Source organism: Somniosus microcephalus, chromosome 7 (assembly GCF_052327205.1).
Source record: "Somniosus microcephalus isolate GS21.2 chromosome 7, FLI_Smic_1.0, whole genome shotgun sequence".
NCBI lineage: Eukaryota > Metazoa > Chordata > Chondrichthyes > Squaliformes > Somniosidae > Somniosus > Somniosus microcephalus.
This window is the reverse complement of record NC_140993.1, coordinates 243,276,865-243,296,191: the sequence shown is the minus strand read 5'-3', so window position 1 is coordinate 243,296,191 and position 19,327 is coordinate 243,276,865. Positions and strand designations below refer to the sequence as shown.

Sequence of the window (19,327 nt, the reverse complement as noted above, 5' to 3'; positions counted from 1 at the left end):
TGATTCCTATTCATCTGTTTTCTCTGGGTACTTGCTTTTAATTTGTGCAAGGCAATGAACACACACACATTTCCTGCGGGGGGGGGGGGGGGTGCTTAGCTACCATTCTTGGCTATTTCGTTTGGGGAGGGAGGCAAGAATAGGTGTGTCTACTTTTCCTGCTTTTGGTGGGGGGGGGGGGGGGGGAAGAGGAGGAGAGAATGTGTTTTCACATTCCCTGCCTATGTAGCTTGGGATGAAAGGAAGATATGTGCATGCTTCTTTTCAGCCTCAAATTACAGGGAGCAAAGGGGGAAGAGATGAGCAAATGGCCAGAACGCATGTCAAGTTTTCCGAAGGGACCGTCCTCTCCGCGACACCCTGGTCCACTCTTCAATCACCCTCAACATCCCATCCCCTTCCCATGGCACCTTCCCATGCAAGTGCAGGAGATGCAACACTTGCCCTTTTACCTCCCCACCATCCAGGGCCCCAAACACTCCTTCCAGGTGAAACAGCACTTGCTTAAAATCCGTTATATTTCTAACCTTTTCCAGTTCTAATGAAAGGTCATCGACCTGAAATGTTAACTCTGTTTCTCTCTTCTCCACAGATGTTGCCTGACCAGAGTATTTACTGCATTTTCTGTTTTTATTTCACATTTTCTGGTGTTTGGCATCCAAGCTCTTTGGCAGTTTAACAGATCTCCTCACTCACACAAGTGGTCTCACTAATTAAACTTCAGATCCAAGTACAGGAAACTCTCTTTTAACTGGCACCTAACTATCCGGAAATCTCTCTTAACTGGTAACCGGGGTTCCTGCACCTGTGGCCGTGCAACAGGGGCTCCTGGATCTGTGGCCGTGTAACCGGGACTCATGCACAAGTGCGGTGTAACCGGGGCTCCTGCACCTGTGGCCGTGTACAGGGCTCTCGTACTTTGGTAAGTATACCTCTCTGTAATCCAGACTTTTTGATCAACCGGCACCACGCCGGTGCCATCGGTGCTGGATAAAAAAAAGTTTCCTGTAATCTAAATGTTGTACCCTGAAAGCATTTTATAATGACATCTTGAATCTCAATGCGTTTTTTACTATTTGTTCATGAATTGTGGATGATACTAGAAAAGTCACATTTATTTCCCCTCTCTAGTTGCCGAGATGGTGGTGGGCTGCCTTCTTGAACTACTGCTGTCCTTGTAGTGGTGGTGCTCCCACAATGGTGTCATGTAGGGAATTCCACTATTTTGACCCAGTGACCATGATTGAATGATGTTGTTGTCCAAGTCAGGATGTGTATGACTCAGAGGGGAAGATGCTCCCATGATTGCGATTAATTATATTGGGTGACACTGACAACAGGTTTCTTAAAACATTAACAGCAACATTTACTTCTTAATTTTAATTTTGTTATTTCAAAAGTACAGCTTTTAGTTTCTCAAGTACTTTTTAAAAAAAAGACCAAGAATAAAAAAATTGTTTATTTTTTATGTTTGCTAATCATATCAAGAGAGTTTTCCCAGTAAATAGATCATGAAATATGGTCCAGTGCACAATGCATTGTTAAGCTGAATACATTGCTGGTAATACAGGTTCCATTTTTTCTTCCGATGTGTCCAACTCATTAAGTCACCAACAGTCTAATATGCTGCAAGTGGTTATTGAAGATCAATTGCCAAATGTGCTCTTTTTTTGATTGGAAAGGGGGGAGGGGTGGAGAAAGAGAAGAGTCAAATAACCCTCTGAATTAAGTTATTCCAAAATTGCTGGCCCAGGGACAGTGGAGGGAAGAATCACATTTCTGCTCTGAGGTGCAAATGAGAAAATATGCATAGTAATTTTGTAATTTTAAACTTTCAAATGACATAGCATTGATTATTTTTAATCAAAGATAGTGAACACCTGTACAGTCTGATCACAAGCGCTCGTTTGTTGGAAAAATTCTTCCCTATTTCTCAGTAAAACCTAATGTTATCACATAAGCTGCATTTATATGGTTTACAGAAGGCTGAAGAAGGGTTTAAAGTAATTAATTATATATGCAGTTTCCCTATTATTTCTGGTGTTTTATGCAAAGAAGCAGCACCAGCCTTTAACTTATTTGGGATCATATACAACTTAATTTAAAAAACACCACAAGCACTTGCATCGTCAGATTTACTGCTTTATCTGAAGACTCCCAGTCTGGAAATATAAAAATTGCAAGTCAATAATTTATGCTGTTCACAATGTATTCCTAAATACTGAACCATAATTATTTGCTGATCCAGTAATAAAAATCTCAATGATCTTTCATTTCAGTTACTGTAGCATATTATTTCAGTGTTCATTCTGGCCAATGTTTATCCCTCAACCAAATTCACTAAAACAGATTATCTGGTCATTATCACGTTGCTGTTTGTGGGAGCTTACTATGTGCAAATTGGCTGCCGCGTTTCCTACATTACAACAGCGACTACACTTCAAAAAAGTACTTGTAAAGTGCTTTGGGACGTCCTGAGGTCGTGAAAGGCACCACATAAATGGTAGCAAAATACTGCAGATGCTGGAAATCCGAAATAACAGCAGAAAATGCTGGAAAAACTCAGGTCAGGCAACATCCGTGGAGAGAAATTGGAGTTGACCCGAAACGTCAACTCAAATTTCTCTCCACGGATGTTGCCTGACCTGCTGAGTTTTTCCAGCATTTTCTGTTGTTATTACCACATAAATGGAAGTCTCTTTCTTTCATTCTTCACTTCAAATTCCTTTTTTCCCCCCCAAGGTTACCATCACACTACACCATTGGTCAAGATGCAGGAAACCAGTTACTCTTTTACATCCCCCTTCCCTTTGCCTCACCATTCACCAGTGGCGGTCGTGCCTTCAGCCACCTAGGCCCCACACTCTGGAATTCCCACCTTAAACTCCTCCGCCTCCTTCTCTTTCAAGGCCCTCCTTAAAACGCACCTCTGACCAAGCCTTTCGTCACCCCTGCTAATATCTCATCTTTTAATTCAGCGTTCATTTTTCCTTATGCCTTTGTGAAGTACCTTTGGAATTTTTCCTATGTTAAAGATACAATATAAATGTGAAATGTTGTTGTAACTCAATTGAATAAACCTTATGTACTAACTCCCTTTTCCAATACACTTCATCTTTATTACAAACCTCTCCTATATATTTGATTCGGTGTTATTTTTAGACTATTAATCTTTGGCCACCATTTATACTGTGTAGCAATTTATTGTATGCCTTTAGACTTGCATGTCATACATGCAAATTGTGTACACAGAGTATTACTTTCAGTTCAGATACTTGGCAATTTAAATTTTGGCAACTGTTCTACAGAAACACCTCTGCAACTGCAGAAAGCCCCATTCAGTTAAAATAAATAGCCTGTTTCCTCGCCCCCCCACCCGCCCCATTGCTGTGCTGCCAGGTACATTTTTCTCTGCTTCTCCAATCTGTTACCTACCTGCTGTTATTTTTACAATGAGAACATATTATGGAATCCTTCTGCAAGGAAGGAGTATCCTTACTGCTCCGGTGAATGAGATTGCTCTATTCACACAGCAAGAAACAGAGTGGTCTCTGGATCAGCCTGAATAGCCCCACCTCCACTGCATTATTCCCTCTTCTCTCTGCAAACCCCCCCCCCTCCCACCCTGCAAAAAGCAACAACAGAGAGGCACTTTAATGTTTTATATAAAGCAGAGAAATGGAGGAAGGGATTCACCACCTAATGAAAAGGAGGGAAGTGTGACAGACTTGCCCAGCAACACATTCAAAAAAGACTTGCATTTATATAGCGCCTTTCACGACCACCAAACACCCCAAAGCGCTTTACAGCCAATTAAGTACTTTTTTGAAGTGTAGTCACTGTTGTAATGTAGGAAATGTTGTAATTCAAAGGTACAGGCAGTCACAAATTACAAAGCCAAACCAGGTGAAAGATTGTGACTTTTAAAAAAAAAAGGAAAGTCAATGGTAGCAAGCTAAATACCTTTTACTATTATACAAGTATTGTATACTAGTGACCTTTCTTTAGGCATTATTATCAGTCCACCAATCTGACTCCAGCTTCAGCTTTTGAGTAAAGCTACACTTATTTAGCCACTCTTGACTATTCTGGGTGTGAACGTTTCAGATTAAAAAGGGCTTACTGGGCCCCATTCAACAGCTCCACCATTAAATACCCTTCCCATAATGAATGCCTGACCTTTTCAGCCATCAATATAGGGTTTTGGACAAGGAAACTGGAAGGTATACCAAGAATTACATTGGATAACAATGGAGTGAAAATATAACAAAGCTATTGAAGATGGTAGACTCCAAAGCTGAAAAGGATAAGCTACAGTTGGATCTGAATATACTTGGGAATTGGGCAGAAAGGTGGCAGATGAAATTCAATGTAGTTTCACGAGAACAAAAAATACAGAAAGGGACTATTACTTAAATGGAAAGAAAATAATGTACATGGAAAATGCTATGGGTGTCAGATGTGGCTCAGTTGGCAGCACACTCAAGGTTATGGGTTCAAGTCCAACTCCAGAAACTTGAGCACATTGTCTAAGCTGACACTCCAGTGTAGTACTGAGGGTGTGTTACGCTGTCAGAGATATTGTCTTTCGGATGAGATGGTAAACCAAGGCCCCCATCAGCCCGCTCAGGTGGACGTAGAAGATCCATGGCACTATTCGAAGAGCAGGCTAATATTTATTCCTCGACCAATACCACAAAAACAGATTAGTTGCTCCGCATCGCACTGCTGTTTGTGGGACCTTATTGTGCGCAAATTGACTGCCGCTTTTCCCACATTACAACAGTGACTACACTTCAAAAAGTACTTAATTGGCTGTAAAGCACTTTGGGACATCCTGAGGTTGTGAAGGGCACTATATAAATGTAAGTTCTTACTGAACATTTTGAGACGTCATGTGGACCAAATTCTGGATGTTCAGGTGGAAAACACCCCTATACCTCGTCCAGACTCACCTGACATGGAAACAGATACTCCTGATTCATCAACATCAGCACCAGCCTCATCCACAGCTGAGAGCTCTACCTGTGCTGATAGCTCACCTGATGCACCTGTACCTGTACAGTTTCATTCCCCAAAGCAAGAGAGTCTGGAGAGACGTTACCCAGAGAGGCAGAGGAGGCCTCCCCAGAGACTTGACTTGTAAAAGGGCTGTTGAGAAAATAAAATGTTATGTTGGAATTTGAATTTTGTTACTTTTAAGAAAACAAAAAGGTTACTGTAAAGACAGGCTCTGTATGTTAATTATAGAAATTTTGCGTTAATATACTATTAAACTAAAGGGGGAGGAAGTGTAATGTATACAACATTGAAGGAACTACTTTGTTTTGCAGATGTACATCCTTAGTTACGAGCGTATATAACAGACGTGTATCGATTTGTATAGTCAGTGCCGAAGTTCCAGTCACCCAGTAAAGATCACTTGAAGTTACTCTCAGTCTCTGCTACTTTATTATTTTATGTAGTTGTGTATAGCGGTACGAACACAACAGAACCTATCACAACAATGCTCACCGAGTAAAGCAAACCAGATGTTGGGATGTTTTAAAACGTCAATATTGAGCCGAAATAGTGAGATAATCCTGCTACTTTGGTGTGATCGCACATAGAATACCATATACAGTTCTGGTCGCTGCAGTACGAAAAAGATATTGCAGCTATTCAAAGAATATAAAAAAGAGCAACCAGAATGATCAAGGGGCGTGAGGGATTGGATTATGAGGATCAATTATGTAATTTGGGCATGTTCTCACTGGAACAGAGAAGGTGGAGAGGAGGTATGTCTGTTTTTAGCATTCGAAAAGGGACTAGATAATGCAGAACATGACAAGCTACATAAATACAAGCTATTTCTTTATCCAGAAGAATCAGAGGACACGGCCTGCACTGAAAGCTGGGGGGGGCAGGAAGGGGCTGGTGGAGAGGTGAGTAAAATTAAATCTGTGAGTGGTCAATCTATGGAACAGGCTCTCTTCGGAGATGGTGGAAGCAGTTAGCACTGATTAATTCAAATGCAAAACAGATTTGTTTTAGAAAATAACATTTTGCAATATAGTACATGAGTAATTTGAGGCATGGCATACAGTAAGTGTAGATAACTAGAGGAACAGATGGCTTTGGACCTATGGTTCTACTTGGGTTTTCTTGAGTCATATCTGCAACTGTTGTAAACTAATTGATAGAGATTGATTGCTACGATTACTCAACAAATCCATTGCCATTGTATCATGCGGGTCTTTTTTCAATTCCTATGTAAAATCATGGGTATTTTTTCTCAAGTTAATTTTCCGGGTTCAAATACTGGCTACATAGGTACATATACCCCAAGCCTCAGATGATGTTACACAAGACTATGTTTGAACACAAAGGCTTAAACGAATTGGGAAAAAAATTAAATAGGACAATGATATCTGCTCATTAACTTGCAGAGGTAAGGCTAAAGACGATTCTCCTCAGTTCTGCTGACTTGCAACTTTGTTTTGACCAGATATTACGTTACAGTTTAAAATTTCAGAATAAAGCAGACACATACTGCTTTCTTTTTCACATAACCTTAATTTCCTACAGCGCAATATGAACACTTGAGGGCAGTGCAGCACATTAGTGCTCAAAAAGTCTCCACCGAAGTTCAGGAATATACCCACCATTTCTCACAAGGCAAAATCATGATCTGAGCAGTGCTCAGACACCACCTCAAGGGCATGTTGTAACTAGTCTAGGTAGAGACCTGGAAAGTAGGTTGGTCTAGCTACCTCCACATTCCCAGAATAATGTTTCCTATAGTACAGGGTAGCAAAAATTGTAGATAGGGAGTTCTTTGCTGCTCTGCACTGATTTTTTTCATGCTAACTATAGTGTCAGATGTCAGTGGTTCTCATTAGAATGGGTACTTATACCAATTTCCCCTTGAACAGCCCAACTTTCCTTTGAACAGCCTAACAACAGTAGGTTAACACAAGTTATATAAAATGGAATTTTTCAAATATCCTGTGGTCATTCAACTGTATATATGTGGACCTTAGACCAGACTACTAAGTAATAGTGAATCCATTATTATGGGATATTACTGGAAATTATCTACCATTAATATACAGCTGATGTGTGATGACACAAATTAAAACTTCTAACTCCATTAATTGCTAAAGGGCAATGGAATGTTTGCACCCTTTCTTCATCAGTGGCCTTTCATAACTTGAATAGTACAGATCACATTCCAATATGATTTATTTTATGCTGAAATAGCTCTTAGAATTCTACACTGCTATTAAAGCAGATTGTGCATGATGTCCAAAAGAGATGCTGAGGAACCAAAGGCCATTGATCTGAAACGTTAACTCTGTTTCTCTCTCCACAGATTCTGCCTGACCTGCTGAGTATTTCCAGCATTTTCTGTTATTATTTCAGATTTCCAGCATCCACTTTTGTATTTATGTTTTCCACTTTGCTTTTGTATTAATGTTTTCTTTTAACTGTACCTAAAGATAAGGTGGAAAGGATGCACAAGGCTGTTCACTTTGAATTATTCAATTGGCTAGTCTGTTCACTGCAAGTAGTGCCAGTTCTATCAAGTAGGTTATTCATTCCTTGCAATTCTACTGTTTGAGAATGGATATAATAAAAGCAAGCAAGCAATTCCAGAACAAGAACAGTAGTAATATAGCTCGCTGAAACTCACTGCTCATCTTTATACTTGGGTAGCTACTAAAGGGCTGCCACCACCTGTGGAACTATACCCCAGAACACTCAGGAGAGGGAGGAAGATGATTAATTAAAATGGCAATTTAATGGAGTTTGCCACATTTATTTTCAAAACATCAGAAACTAAAAATCATAAAATACAATTACTCAGCCCATTCTTTAACAACACAGAATGCAATGCAGAATATTATTGTAAGTCTGGTTTCACTAGAATTAGCTGTTTTTGTTTAGCTTTATGGTCGTGTGATCCAGTCGACAAAATAGTTCACGGGGATGTTAAAGCAATTTATAAAATTCCAGGCCACAGGAAAGGTTGAAAAAATTGGGGAGGGAAAGGGTGGAGAAGGAGAATATTCCTGCTGTTCAATTTTCAGATGTTATTGGGACCAATAAAAGGTAAGGATGACAAATGAAGAATTGGTATATTCTATCTTGCTTGGGATTATAAAAATTGATTGGAGGGGCAACAAATTTATTTGATCAGACTCGGGCATTTAAAATGAATACGACTCCAGTACCAAACCAGTTCTTGCCTCAACCAACTCCACCACAGACACAGTATCCAGTCAGTCATTCTTCCGTTTGTTTGTTTGCTGTCTGTGGGACCACCCTGTATGCAAATTGGCTGCTTCTTTTGCCGGCATAACAATTCCTAATTAATTGGTTTTAAACTGTTTTGGAACATCCTGAAGATGTGATAAGGCTCTATATAAATGCAAGCTTTTTTTCTTTATTTAATCCAGGGTAATATAGTATGGGCTTAATGAGAAAATATGTGCCTACATGATTCATATATTGAGTCAATTAAATTCTTTGATGAAAGTGGTGATGAGGAAGTTGAGATATCAGCCCATACTTACTTTATGCAATAAGTATCAACCATGATCTACTGTTTACGAAGAATGAACACCTAAGCTGCTGCGCTAAAGCCACTAATAAAAATGCTGCCAAAAGAAAAAAGTTTTTTTTATATTCGTTCATGGGATGTGGGCGTCGCTGGCAAGGCCAGTATTTATTGCCCATCCCTAGTTACTCTCGAGAAGGTGGTGGTGAGCCGCCTGCTTGAACCGCTGCAGTCTGTGTGAAGGTACTCCCACAGTGCTGTTAGGGAGTTCCAGTAGTTTGACCCAGTGACGATGAAGGAACAGCGATATACTTCCAAGTTAGGATGGTGATGGTGTTCCCATGCACCTACTGCTCTTGTCCTTCCAGGTGGTAGAGGTCGCGGGTTTAGGAGGTGCTGCCGTAGAAGCCTTGGTGAGTTGCTGCAGTGCATCTTGTAGATGGTACACACTGCAGCCACGGTTCGCTGGTGGTGAAGGGAGTGAATTTTTAAGGTGGTGGCTGAGGTGCCAATCAAGTAGACTGCTTTGTCCTGGATGGTGTCGAGCTTCTTGCATGTTGTTGGAGCTGCACTCATCCAGACAAGTGGAGAGTATTCTATCACGCTCCTGACTTGTGCCTTGTAGATGGTGGAAAGGCTTTGGGGAGTCAAGAGGCGAGACACTCGACACAGAATACCCAGCCTCTGACCTGCTCTTGTTGCCACAGTATTTATGTCCAGTTAAGTTTCTGGTCAATGGTGACCCCCCCCCCCCCCACGATAATTAATGGTGGGGGATTCGGCAATGGTAATGCCATTGAATGTCAAGGGGCGGTGGGTCGACTCTCGCTTGTTGGAAATGGTCATTGCCTGGCACTTGTGTAGCGCGAATATTACTTGCCATTTATCAGCCCAAGCCTGAATGTCGTCCAGGTCTTGCTGCATGCAGGCATGGACTGCTTCATTATCTGACGAGTTGCGAATGGAACTGAACACTGTGCAGTCATCAGCAAACATCCCCACTTTTGACCTTATGATGGAGGGAAGGTCCATTGATGAAGCAGCTGAAGATGGTTGAGCCTAGGACACTGCCCTGAGGAACTCCTGCAACAATGTCCTGGGGCTGTGATGATTGACCTCCTACCACCACAACCATCTTCCTTTGTGCTAGGTATGACTCCAGCCAGTGGAGATTATTCCCCTGATTCCAACTGACTTCAGTTTCACTAGGGCTCCTTGATGCCACACTCAGTCAAATGCTGCCTTGATATCAAGGGCAGTCACTCTCACCTCACCTCTAGAATTCAACTCTGTTGTCCATGTTTGGACCAAGGCTGTAAGGAGGTCTAGAGTCGAGTGGTCCTGGCGAAATCCAAACTGGGCATCAGTGAGCAGGTTATTGGCGAGTAAGTGCCGCTTGATAGCACTATCGATGACATCTTCCATCATTTTGTTGATGATTGAGTGTAGACTGATGGGGCGGTAATTGGCCGGATTGGATTTGTCCTGCATTTTGTGGACAGGACATACCTGGGCAGTTTTCCACATTGTCGGATAGATGCCAGTGTTGTAGCTGTACTGGAACAGCTTGGCTACAAGTGCGGCTAGTTCTGGAGCACAAGGCCAGAGGGGGCAGTCTTGGAGCTTCAGGATTGCTTCGAACGCACTGATTGGAGCATGTTTGCCCATAATGACATCGAGGAATACGCATCAACAGTGCTATTCTACATTAACAGTTGCGTCGAGGTCGTCACGACCCATGAAAATATCAGGACATATCCCAACCAGAAACCCTGGATGAACGGGGAGGTCTGCTCGCTGTTGAAAGCACGCGACGCAGCATTTAAATCTGGCGACGCGGCGGCTTAGTGCAGCTAGGACCAACCTAAAAAAGGGTATCAGGACTGCCAAAAGGAAACAGACACTGCGGATAGAGGATCATTTCCACAACAACTCGGACCCCCGGCGCATGTGGCAAGGCATCCAGTCAATCACTGACTACAAGAGTAAAAACACCAGCCCCCCGGTCAGCGATGCCTCCCTTCCGGAGGAGCTTAACAACTTCTACGCTCGCTTTGACAGGGACAACAGGGAGCCGGCTACCAAAGCCTTGCCACCCCCGGAAGACCAGGTGCTCACTCTGTCGACCTCCGACGTAAGGGGTGTTCTACGCGGAGTGAACACATGTAAGGCTGCTGGACCTGATAGCATCCCTGGACGGGTACTCAAGGAATGTGCTGATCAGCTGGCTGATGTCTTCACCGCCATCTTCAATCAGTCATTGGCCCAGACAGTAGTCCCTACATGCTTCAAGACCGCTACCATTATTCCTGTGCCAAAGCAAACGGCTGTGACGTGTCTGAACGACTATCGACCTGTCGCACTCACACCCATCATAATGAAGTGTTGAGAGAGACTGGTCCTGGCTCACATCAAAGCCAGTGTTCCCGCATCTCTTGACCAACACCAGTTTGCCTATTGTGCAAACAGATCAACGGAGGATGCAATCACAACTGCTCTACACTCTGCACTGAATCACTTAGACGGTAAAGAGACCTACATCAGAATGCTGTTCATAGACTACAGCTCAGCATTCAACACTATCGTCCCCAACAAGCTGGCCACCAAACTCCACACTCTTGGCCTGAACACTTCCCTCTGCAACTGGACCCTGGACTTCCTAACAAACAGACCCCAGTCTGTCAAATTAGGTAACCACACCTCCCCCCGCCCCCCCCCCCCCCCGACCCTGAACACGGGGGCCCCACAAGGATGTGTGCTGAGCCCCCTCCTCTACTCCCTCTTCACCCACGACTGTGTGGCAGTTCATGGTTCCAACACCATCATCAAGTTTGCGGATGATACCACGGTGGTAGGCCAGATTGTGGTAAACCACTTTTATCGTTCACTATCGTTACACTATGGTTATCACTGTTATATCGTTACACTATGGTTATCACTGTTTACACTGTTGTATCACTACACGAGGTCGCCTCTTGTCACGCTGTTATACCTGGGCTGACCACTGCTGACTCCGCCCATGGCTCCACCTACTTGCCCAGGTATAAAGGTGGTCGACTGGCTGGTATTCCTCCTTGTTGGATCCGATCACCCACGAGGGTGGGCTCTGTTATTTAGCCAATAAAAACCTATAGTTACTGTCTTAACTCGTTGCTTTTCATTGGATGAATTGATAGGTATATCACAGATCACCAACAACGATGAGTCAGCCTACAGGGAGGAGGTCCAGCATCTCGTGAAGTGGTGCGCCGATAACAACCTGGCCCTCAACATCAAGAAAACCAAAGAAATCATTGTGGACTTCAGGAAGTCTAAAGGCGGAAGTCACACCCCCATCCACATCCATGGGGCTGTGGTGGAAAGGGTGGACAGCTTTAAGTTCCTCGGAGTCCACATCACAAAAGACCTCTCCTGGTCCCTCAATACCTCCTCTCTGGTGGAGAAGGCCCAGCAGTGCCTATATTTCCTAAGGAGGCTGAAGGGATGTAACCTGTCACCCCTGATCCTCTCTAACTTTTACCGCTGCACAATAGAGAGCATCCTGACGAACGGTATCATGGTATGGCAGCTGTAGCTACTATGACCGGAAAGCCCTGCAGCGGGTAGTCAAAACTGCCCAACGCATTATCGGCACCCAGCTACCGACCATAGAGCACATATACCAGAAACGCTGTTTACGGAGGTCACGGACCATCATCAAAGACCCTACCCACCCCAGCCACAGTCTGTTCGCCCTCCTGCCATCTGGGAGACGCTACAGATGCATTCGCACCCGAACGACCAGATTTAGGAACAGCTTCTTTCCCAGGGCTGTCATCCTACTGAACTCCACAAATAAACTCGAAAGCCTGCACATCTGCCAATGCACTTTATTATGTTTATGTTAATGTATTACAAGCCAAATGAATGTTGAATGTTTAAATGTCTTAATCTAAATGTACACTCTCGGGAGCCGCAAGCCTACATTTCGTTGTACTGCACTTGTGCACTAACAATGACAATAAAGTTGATTATTATTATTATTCAGCACGACCGCCAGGATGTTGTCAGGACCCATAGCCTTTGCTGTATCCAGTGCGCCCAGCCATTTCTTGATATCACGTGGCGTGAATCGAATTGGCTGAAGACTGGCTTCTGCGATAGTGGGCACCTCAGGAGGAGGCCGATATGGATCATCTACTCAGCACTTCTGGCTGAAGATGGTTGCAAACGCTTCAGCCTGTCTTTTGCACTCACATGCTGGGCGCCGTCATCATTGAGGATGGGGATATTCTTGGAGCCTCCTCCTCCAGTTAGTTGTTTAATGGTCCACCACCATTCATGACTGGATGTGGCAAGACTGCAGAGCTTTGATCTGATTCATTGATTGTGGGATTGCTTAGCCCTGTCTATAGCATGCATGTAGTCCTGTATTGCAGCTTCCCCAGGTTAGCACATCATTTTTAGGTACACCTGGTGCTGCTCCTGGCTTTAGAAACATAGAAGGTAGGAGCAGGAGTAGGCCATTCGGCCCTTCGAGCCTGCTCCGCCATTCAATGAGATCATGGCTAATCCTCCAAATTCAGTACCCTGTCCCTGCCTTCTCCCCATATCCCTTGATCCCTTTAGCCTTAAGAAATATATCCAACTCTTTCTTGAATATACTTAATGAACTGGCCTCCACCGCCCTCTGTGGCAGAGAATTCCACAGGTTCACCACTCTCTGGGTGAAGAAATTCCTCCTCATTTCAGTCCTAAATGGCTTACCCCTTATCCTTAGACTATGGCCCCTGGTTCTGGACTCCCCGGCCATCAGAAACATCCTTCCTGCATCTAGTCTGTCCAGGCCTGACAGAATTTTATAGGTTTCGATGAGATCCCCTCTCAATCTTCTAAACTCCAGTGAGTATAAGCCCAATCGACACAATCTCTCCTCATATGTCATTCCTGCCATCCCAGGTATCAGCTTGGTGAATCTTCGCTGCACTCCTTCCATGGCAAGAATATCCTTCCTCAGGTAAGGCAACCAAAACTGCACACAATACTCAAGGTGTGGTCTCACCAAGGCCCTGTACAACTGCAGCAAGACATCCTTCTTGTACTCGAACCCTTTTGCTACGAAGGCCAACATATCATTTGCCTTCTTAACCGCCTGCTGCACCTGCATGCTTACCTTCAGCGACTGGTATACAACACCACCCAGGTCTCTTTGCAATTCCCCTTCTCCCAATCTATTGCCATTCAAATAATAATCTGCCTTCCTGTTTTTGCCACCAAAGTGGATAACCTCACATTTATCCACATTATAGTGCATTTGCCATGTTTCTGCCCAATCACCCAACCTGTCCAAATCGTGCTGGAGTTTCACGACATCCTCCTCACAGCATACCCTCCCACCCAGCTTTGTGTCATCTGCAAATTTGGAGATATTACATCCAATTCCCTCGTCCAGATCATTAATGTATATTGTGAACAGCTGGGGTCCTAGGACCGATCCTTGCGGTACCCCACTAGTCACTGCCTGCCACTCGGAAAACGACCCATTTATTCCAACTCTTTGCTTTCTGTCCACCAACCAGTTCTCTATCCAAGTCAATACCTTGCCCCCAATCCCATGTGCCTTAATTTTGCACGCTAATCTCTTATGCTTTCTCTTCTACACTCCTCATTGAACCATGGTTGGTCCCCTAGCTTGATGGTAATGGTAGAGTGAGGTTACAGATTGTGGTGGAATACAATTCTGCTGCCGCTGATGGCCCACAGCGCCTCACGGGTGCCCAGTTTTGAGCTGCTAGATCTGTTCTGAATCTATCCCATATAGCACAGTGGTAGTGCCACACAGCACGATGGAGGGTGTCCTCAGTGTGAAGATGGGACTTCGTCTCCGGTGGTCACTGCTACCAATGCTGTCATAGACAGATGCATCTGCGACAGGTAGATTGGCGAGGACGATGTCAAGTAGTTTTTTCCTTCGTGTTGTTTCTCTCACCACCTGTCGCAGGCCCAGTCTGGCAGCTATGTTCTTCAGGACTCGGCCAGCTTGGTCAGTAGTGGTGCAAAGAGCCACTCTTGGTGATGGACATTGAAGTCCCCCACCCAGAGTACATTCTGTGCCCTTGCTACTCTCGGTGCTTCTTCCAAGTGGTGTTCAACGTGGAGGAGTACGGATTCATCAGCTGAGGGAGGGCAGTAGGTGGTAATCAGCAGGAGGTTTCCTTGCCCATGCTTGACCTGAAGCCATGAGACTTCATGGGGTCTGGAGTTAACGTTGAGGACTCCCAGGGCCACTTCCTTCCGTATACCACTGTGCCGCCACCCCTGGTAGGTCTGTCCTGCCGGTGGGACAGGACATACCCAGGGATGGTGATGAAGGAGTTTGGGACATTGGCTGAAAGGTATGATTCTGAGTGTGACTATGTCAGGCTGTTGCTTGACTGGTCTGTGGGACAGCTCTCCCAATTCCGGCACAAGTCCTCAGATGTTTGTGAGGAGGACTTTGCAGGGTCGACTGGGCTGGGTGTGTCATTGTGTCCGTAGCCGGTGCAGAGGTCAATGCCGGGTGGCCCATCCGGTTTTATTCTTATTTTTGTGAGCGTCGATTTTATATAATAAATTCTTTAACATTAAACATCCACAATTGTCAACTCCTGCACAATAACATAATTTATAATTCCGCTGCTCAGTAGTGTGGAAATGCACTTCTTGATCATTTCACAAACTTGGTTATGCTCAAATATTCCTTTTCTTTGTGGCAAATTTCAGTTAGCAGTTACACAGCATTAAAAGTCTGCCCTTATTTCAATTCCTCCAGGTGACTGTGTAAGTCACCAACTTACAAAAAGAAAATTATAAAAACCACTTGAAATTTGAGGAACTCAGTTATAGATGCAACAATCCTCAGCTTTTGAATTAAGTTGATCAAAGTTCCCTGGATACTCCCTTAACTCGTGTGGGGGTTGGGGAAAGTCTAGGCTTGGGACTAGAGAGGGAGAGAAGGATTAATAACGCTGTTGGAATTGAAGGTTACAGCTTATTTGGAAGAAAATTTACCAGAGGAGAAAGGGAAAGAAGCTTTGAGGTAGTGAGAGATAAAAACACCTTTGTAGAAAGGGCAAGGGATATCAAAAAGAAAATTGAGAAAACTGGGAATGTGAATGCACATAGCATTCAAAACGAATCTGGAAAGTTAGGAGCATTAATAGCTATGGAAAAATATGATATACAGTAGTGGTTATAATGGAAACATGGTTTGGGTTTGGACAGGACTGGGAACTTAATATTCCTGATTATAACATTTTTAAATAGTGGGGAGGGGTGGGATGGCAGTATTAATAAAGAATTCTATAACATCACTAGAATTCAAGAAAGTTCTAGGGGGTTACATTAAGACAGAATCCATATGGACAGAGTTAAAGAATAGGAAGGAAATGGTACAATTCATCACAGGCTACCAAACAGTGAATGTGAGACAGAGGAAGCAGCTTGTAGGCAGCTGATGGAGATATGCAAGAACAAAACAATAAAATTGGGCAATTTTAACTATCTCCAGATAGACTGTGATAAAGGTAAAGTATATGGTCAAAGCGAAAAACACCTTTTGGTGTGTTTGTTGGACAAGAAACATACCAACCTGCTCCCCAGCCCAAAAAAGAAAAATGTGTTGACTTAGTTCAGGGAGATGAAGTGGGGTAAATAACAGCAGAGTAATTAGTAAGCCGCGACCAAAACATAGTCAGGTTGAATATGAAAATAGAAAAGGATAATGAAGTGTCAAAGATATTGGTGCAGGGCCAAAAAAAAGGCCAAGTTCACCGAGGTAAGCGAGGATCTGGCTTAAATTAACTGGGCAGAAAAGTTAGCAAACATGACAAATGACTAGCATAGGGAATCTTGAAGTATGAGATACATGGAGTACAAGGCAAAAGTGAATAGAGTTCCATGGATAAAGAGAGATAGAGGCCTGAATTTTAATGGGGAAGGCGGGTTGGGGCAGCGGGGGGGGGGGGTGCTCGGAGGCGGTCAGTAAACCTGGGAGCACGGGTTTCCTGCAGGTCCTGCTGAAGTTAACGGCAGGGCCAGATTTGCATGGGAACTCTCTTTTTCCCACCTGCAGCCAGCCAGATTGAGAAGCTGGCTGGCTCCGGGCGAGTAGGCCCGCGGCACTAGGCTACACAGAGGGAGGTAGGGATCGCGTGGGGGCTGGGGCTGGCCTTGAGCCCGGGGGCCTTGAGGTGTAAGGGGGAGGGGGGGTCTGAAAAGAGGTTGGGGGGGGGGGGGGGAAAAGAGAGTTGTCTGAAAAGATCGGGGGCAGGGAGTTTGAAAAGATCGGGGTGGCCTTAAGACATGGTGGGGGGGGGGGGGGGGGTAAGAGTCACAGGCCTGGAAAGGGGGAGGGGGGAGAGCAGAGACAGAGATCTCGGGTCTGGTGGAGTGGGGAGGCTTTGTGGGAGAAATCAGAGTCCTGTGGGGTGATCTCCGATCACAGAGAGCTGGTTAGGTAGGGACACTGGATTTAAAAGGTAGGGGCGCTGGATTCAGGATGTAAGTGTAAAGGCAAGTGCAAAGATCCAGCACTCCTCGTCTTGCTTTAGCTGGCAGGTTTCACGAGGCGTGCAAAACCCGACCAGCTAAAGTTAAATTTAAAATGGAGGTTAAAGCAGAGGCTTCCAGCCTCAGTATAATATTTAAATAGATGGTCCGCCTCCTGGTAGCGGATTGGCTGCCCGCCCCCATCCCACCTCTGTTAAAACCAGAAGTGGGCGGGTTGAGGTCAGGTTTCACCTTTTTAGCACTTTAACTACCCCCATGACCCCAACCCACTCTTTTCTTGGCTAAAATTCCCCTCATTAAAACAAAACCGACTTAAAAAGGGGGTATATGATAACATTAGGGCCAGTACTAAAAAAAATAAAAAATAATAGTAAATGTGATGAGATGAGAAGGGTTAAAAAGGAATATGAAAATGCTTGCAAGAATATTTATAAACCTATTAAGCAAAAGAAAATATAGAGATGATGGGACTGCTTAAAGATGAAGGGGAAATCCAACTCAGAGTCATAGAGTAATACAGCACGGGTAGAGGCCCTTCGGCCCATCGTGTCCACGCCGGCCATCAAGCCCTGTCTAATCTAATCCCATATTCCAGCATTTGGTCCGTAGCCTTGTATGCTATGGCATTTCAAGTGCTCATCCAAATGCTTCTTAAATGTTGTGAGGGTTTCTGCCTCCACAACCCTTTCAGGCAGTGAGTTCCAGACTCCAACCACCCTCTGGGTGAAAAAGTTCTCTCTCAAATCCCCTCTAAACCTCCCGCCCTTTACCTTGAATCTATGCCCCCTAGTTATTGACCCCTCTACTAAGGGAAAAAGCTCCTCAGCATCCATCCTATCTATGCCCCTCATAGTTTTGTACACCTCAAACATGTCCCCTCTCAGCCTCCTCTGCTCCAAGGAAAACAAACCCAATCTGCCCAGTCTCTCTTCATAGCTGAAGCGCTCCAGCCCTGGTAACATCCTGGTGAACCTCCTCTGCACCCTCTCTAACGCGATCACATCCTTCCTGTAGTGTGGCGACCAGAACTGCACACAGTATTCCAGCTGTGGCCTAACCAGTGTTTTATACAGCTCCATCATAACCTCCTTGCTCCTTGCTCTTATATTCAATGCCTCGGCTAATGAAGGCAAGTATCCCATATGCCTTTTTTACCACCTTATCCACCTGTTCCGCCGCCTTCAGGGATCTGTGTACTTGCACACCCAGATCCCTCTGACCCTCCGTCTTGCCGAGGGTCTTTCCATTCATTGTGTATTCCCTTGCCTTGTTAGTCCCCCCCAAAGTGCATCACCTCGCACTTTTCCGGGTTAAATTCCATTTGCCACTGTTCCGCCCATCTGACCAACCCATCTATATCGTCCTGCAGACTGAGGCTACCCTCCTCGCTATTTACCACCCTACCAATTTTTGTATCATCCGCGAACTTACTGATCATACCTTTTACATTCATATCCAAGTCATTAATGTAGACCACAAACAGCAAGGGACCCAGCACCGATCCCTGTGGTACCCCACTGGCCACAGGCTTCCAGTCACAAAAACAACCTTCGACCATCACCCTCTGCCTTCTGCCACTAAGCCAGTTTTGTATCCAATGTGCCAAGGCACCCTGGATTCCATGGGCTCTTACCTTCTTGACCAGTCTCCTGTGCGGGACTTTATCGAAGGCCTTACTGAAATCCATGTATACCACATCCACTGCGTTACCCTCATCCACACACCTAGTCACCCCCTCAAAAAATTCAATCAAATTAGTCAGACATGATCTTCCCTTGACAAAGCCATGTTGACTATCCCTGATTAATCCTTGCCTCTCCAAGTGGAGACAAATTTTGTCCCTCAGAATTTTTTCCAATAATTTTCCTACCACTGATGTTAGGCTCACTGGCCTGTAGTTCCCCGGTTTTTCCCTACTACCCTTCTTGAATAATGGTACATTAGCGGTTCTCCAGTCCTCTGGCACATCCCCTGTGGCCAGAGAGGTCCTGAATATATGTGTTAGAGCCCCCGCAATCTCTTCCTTTGCCTCACACAGCAGCCTGGGATACATTTCATCCGGGCCTGGGGATTTATCCATTTTTAGGCCAGCTAAAACCGCCAATACCTCCTCCCTCTCGATGTTAATATGTTCGAGCATATCACTGTGGAATATGAAGGCATGGCGGAGATATTAAATAATTATTTTGCATCAATTTTTATACGATGATGGTGGAAGTGAAAATGTAGGTATACTGGAGAAGGATGTAAAACAAT

The 19,327-nt window shown here is 44.5% G+C and overlaps 1 protein-coding gene across 34 annotated transcripts in view; it reads right to left on the bottom strand.

The window, feature by feature from the left end:
- Nucleotides 1-19,327, bottom strand: part of cyribb (CYFIP related Rac1 interactor Bb) — a 210,522-nt gene that overhangs the window by 66,566 nt on the left and 124,629 nt on the right. For 6 of the 34 annotated variants that reach the window (XM_085993547.1, XM_085993544.1, XM_085993533.1 and 3 more), the window contains one exon: nucleotides 4,956-5,151. The exons of the other annotated variants lie outside the window; for them this stretch is intronic. The gene's annotated coding sequence lies outside the window, so the exon portion shown is untranslated. The remainder of the gene's footprint in view (nucleotides 1-4,955; nucleotides 5,152-19,327) is intronic. 34 annotated transcript variants of the gene reach the window in all.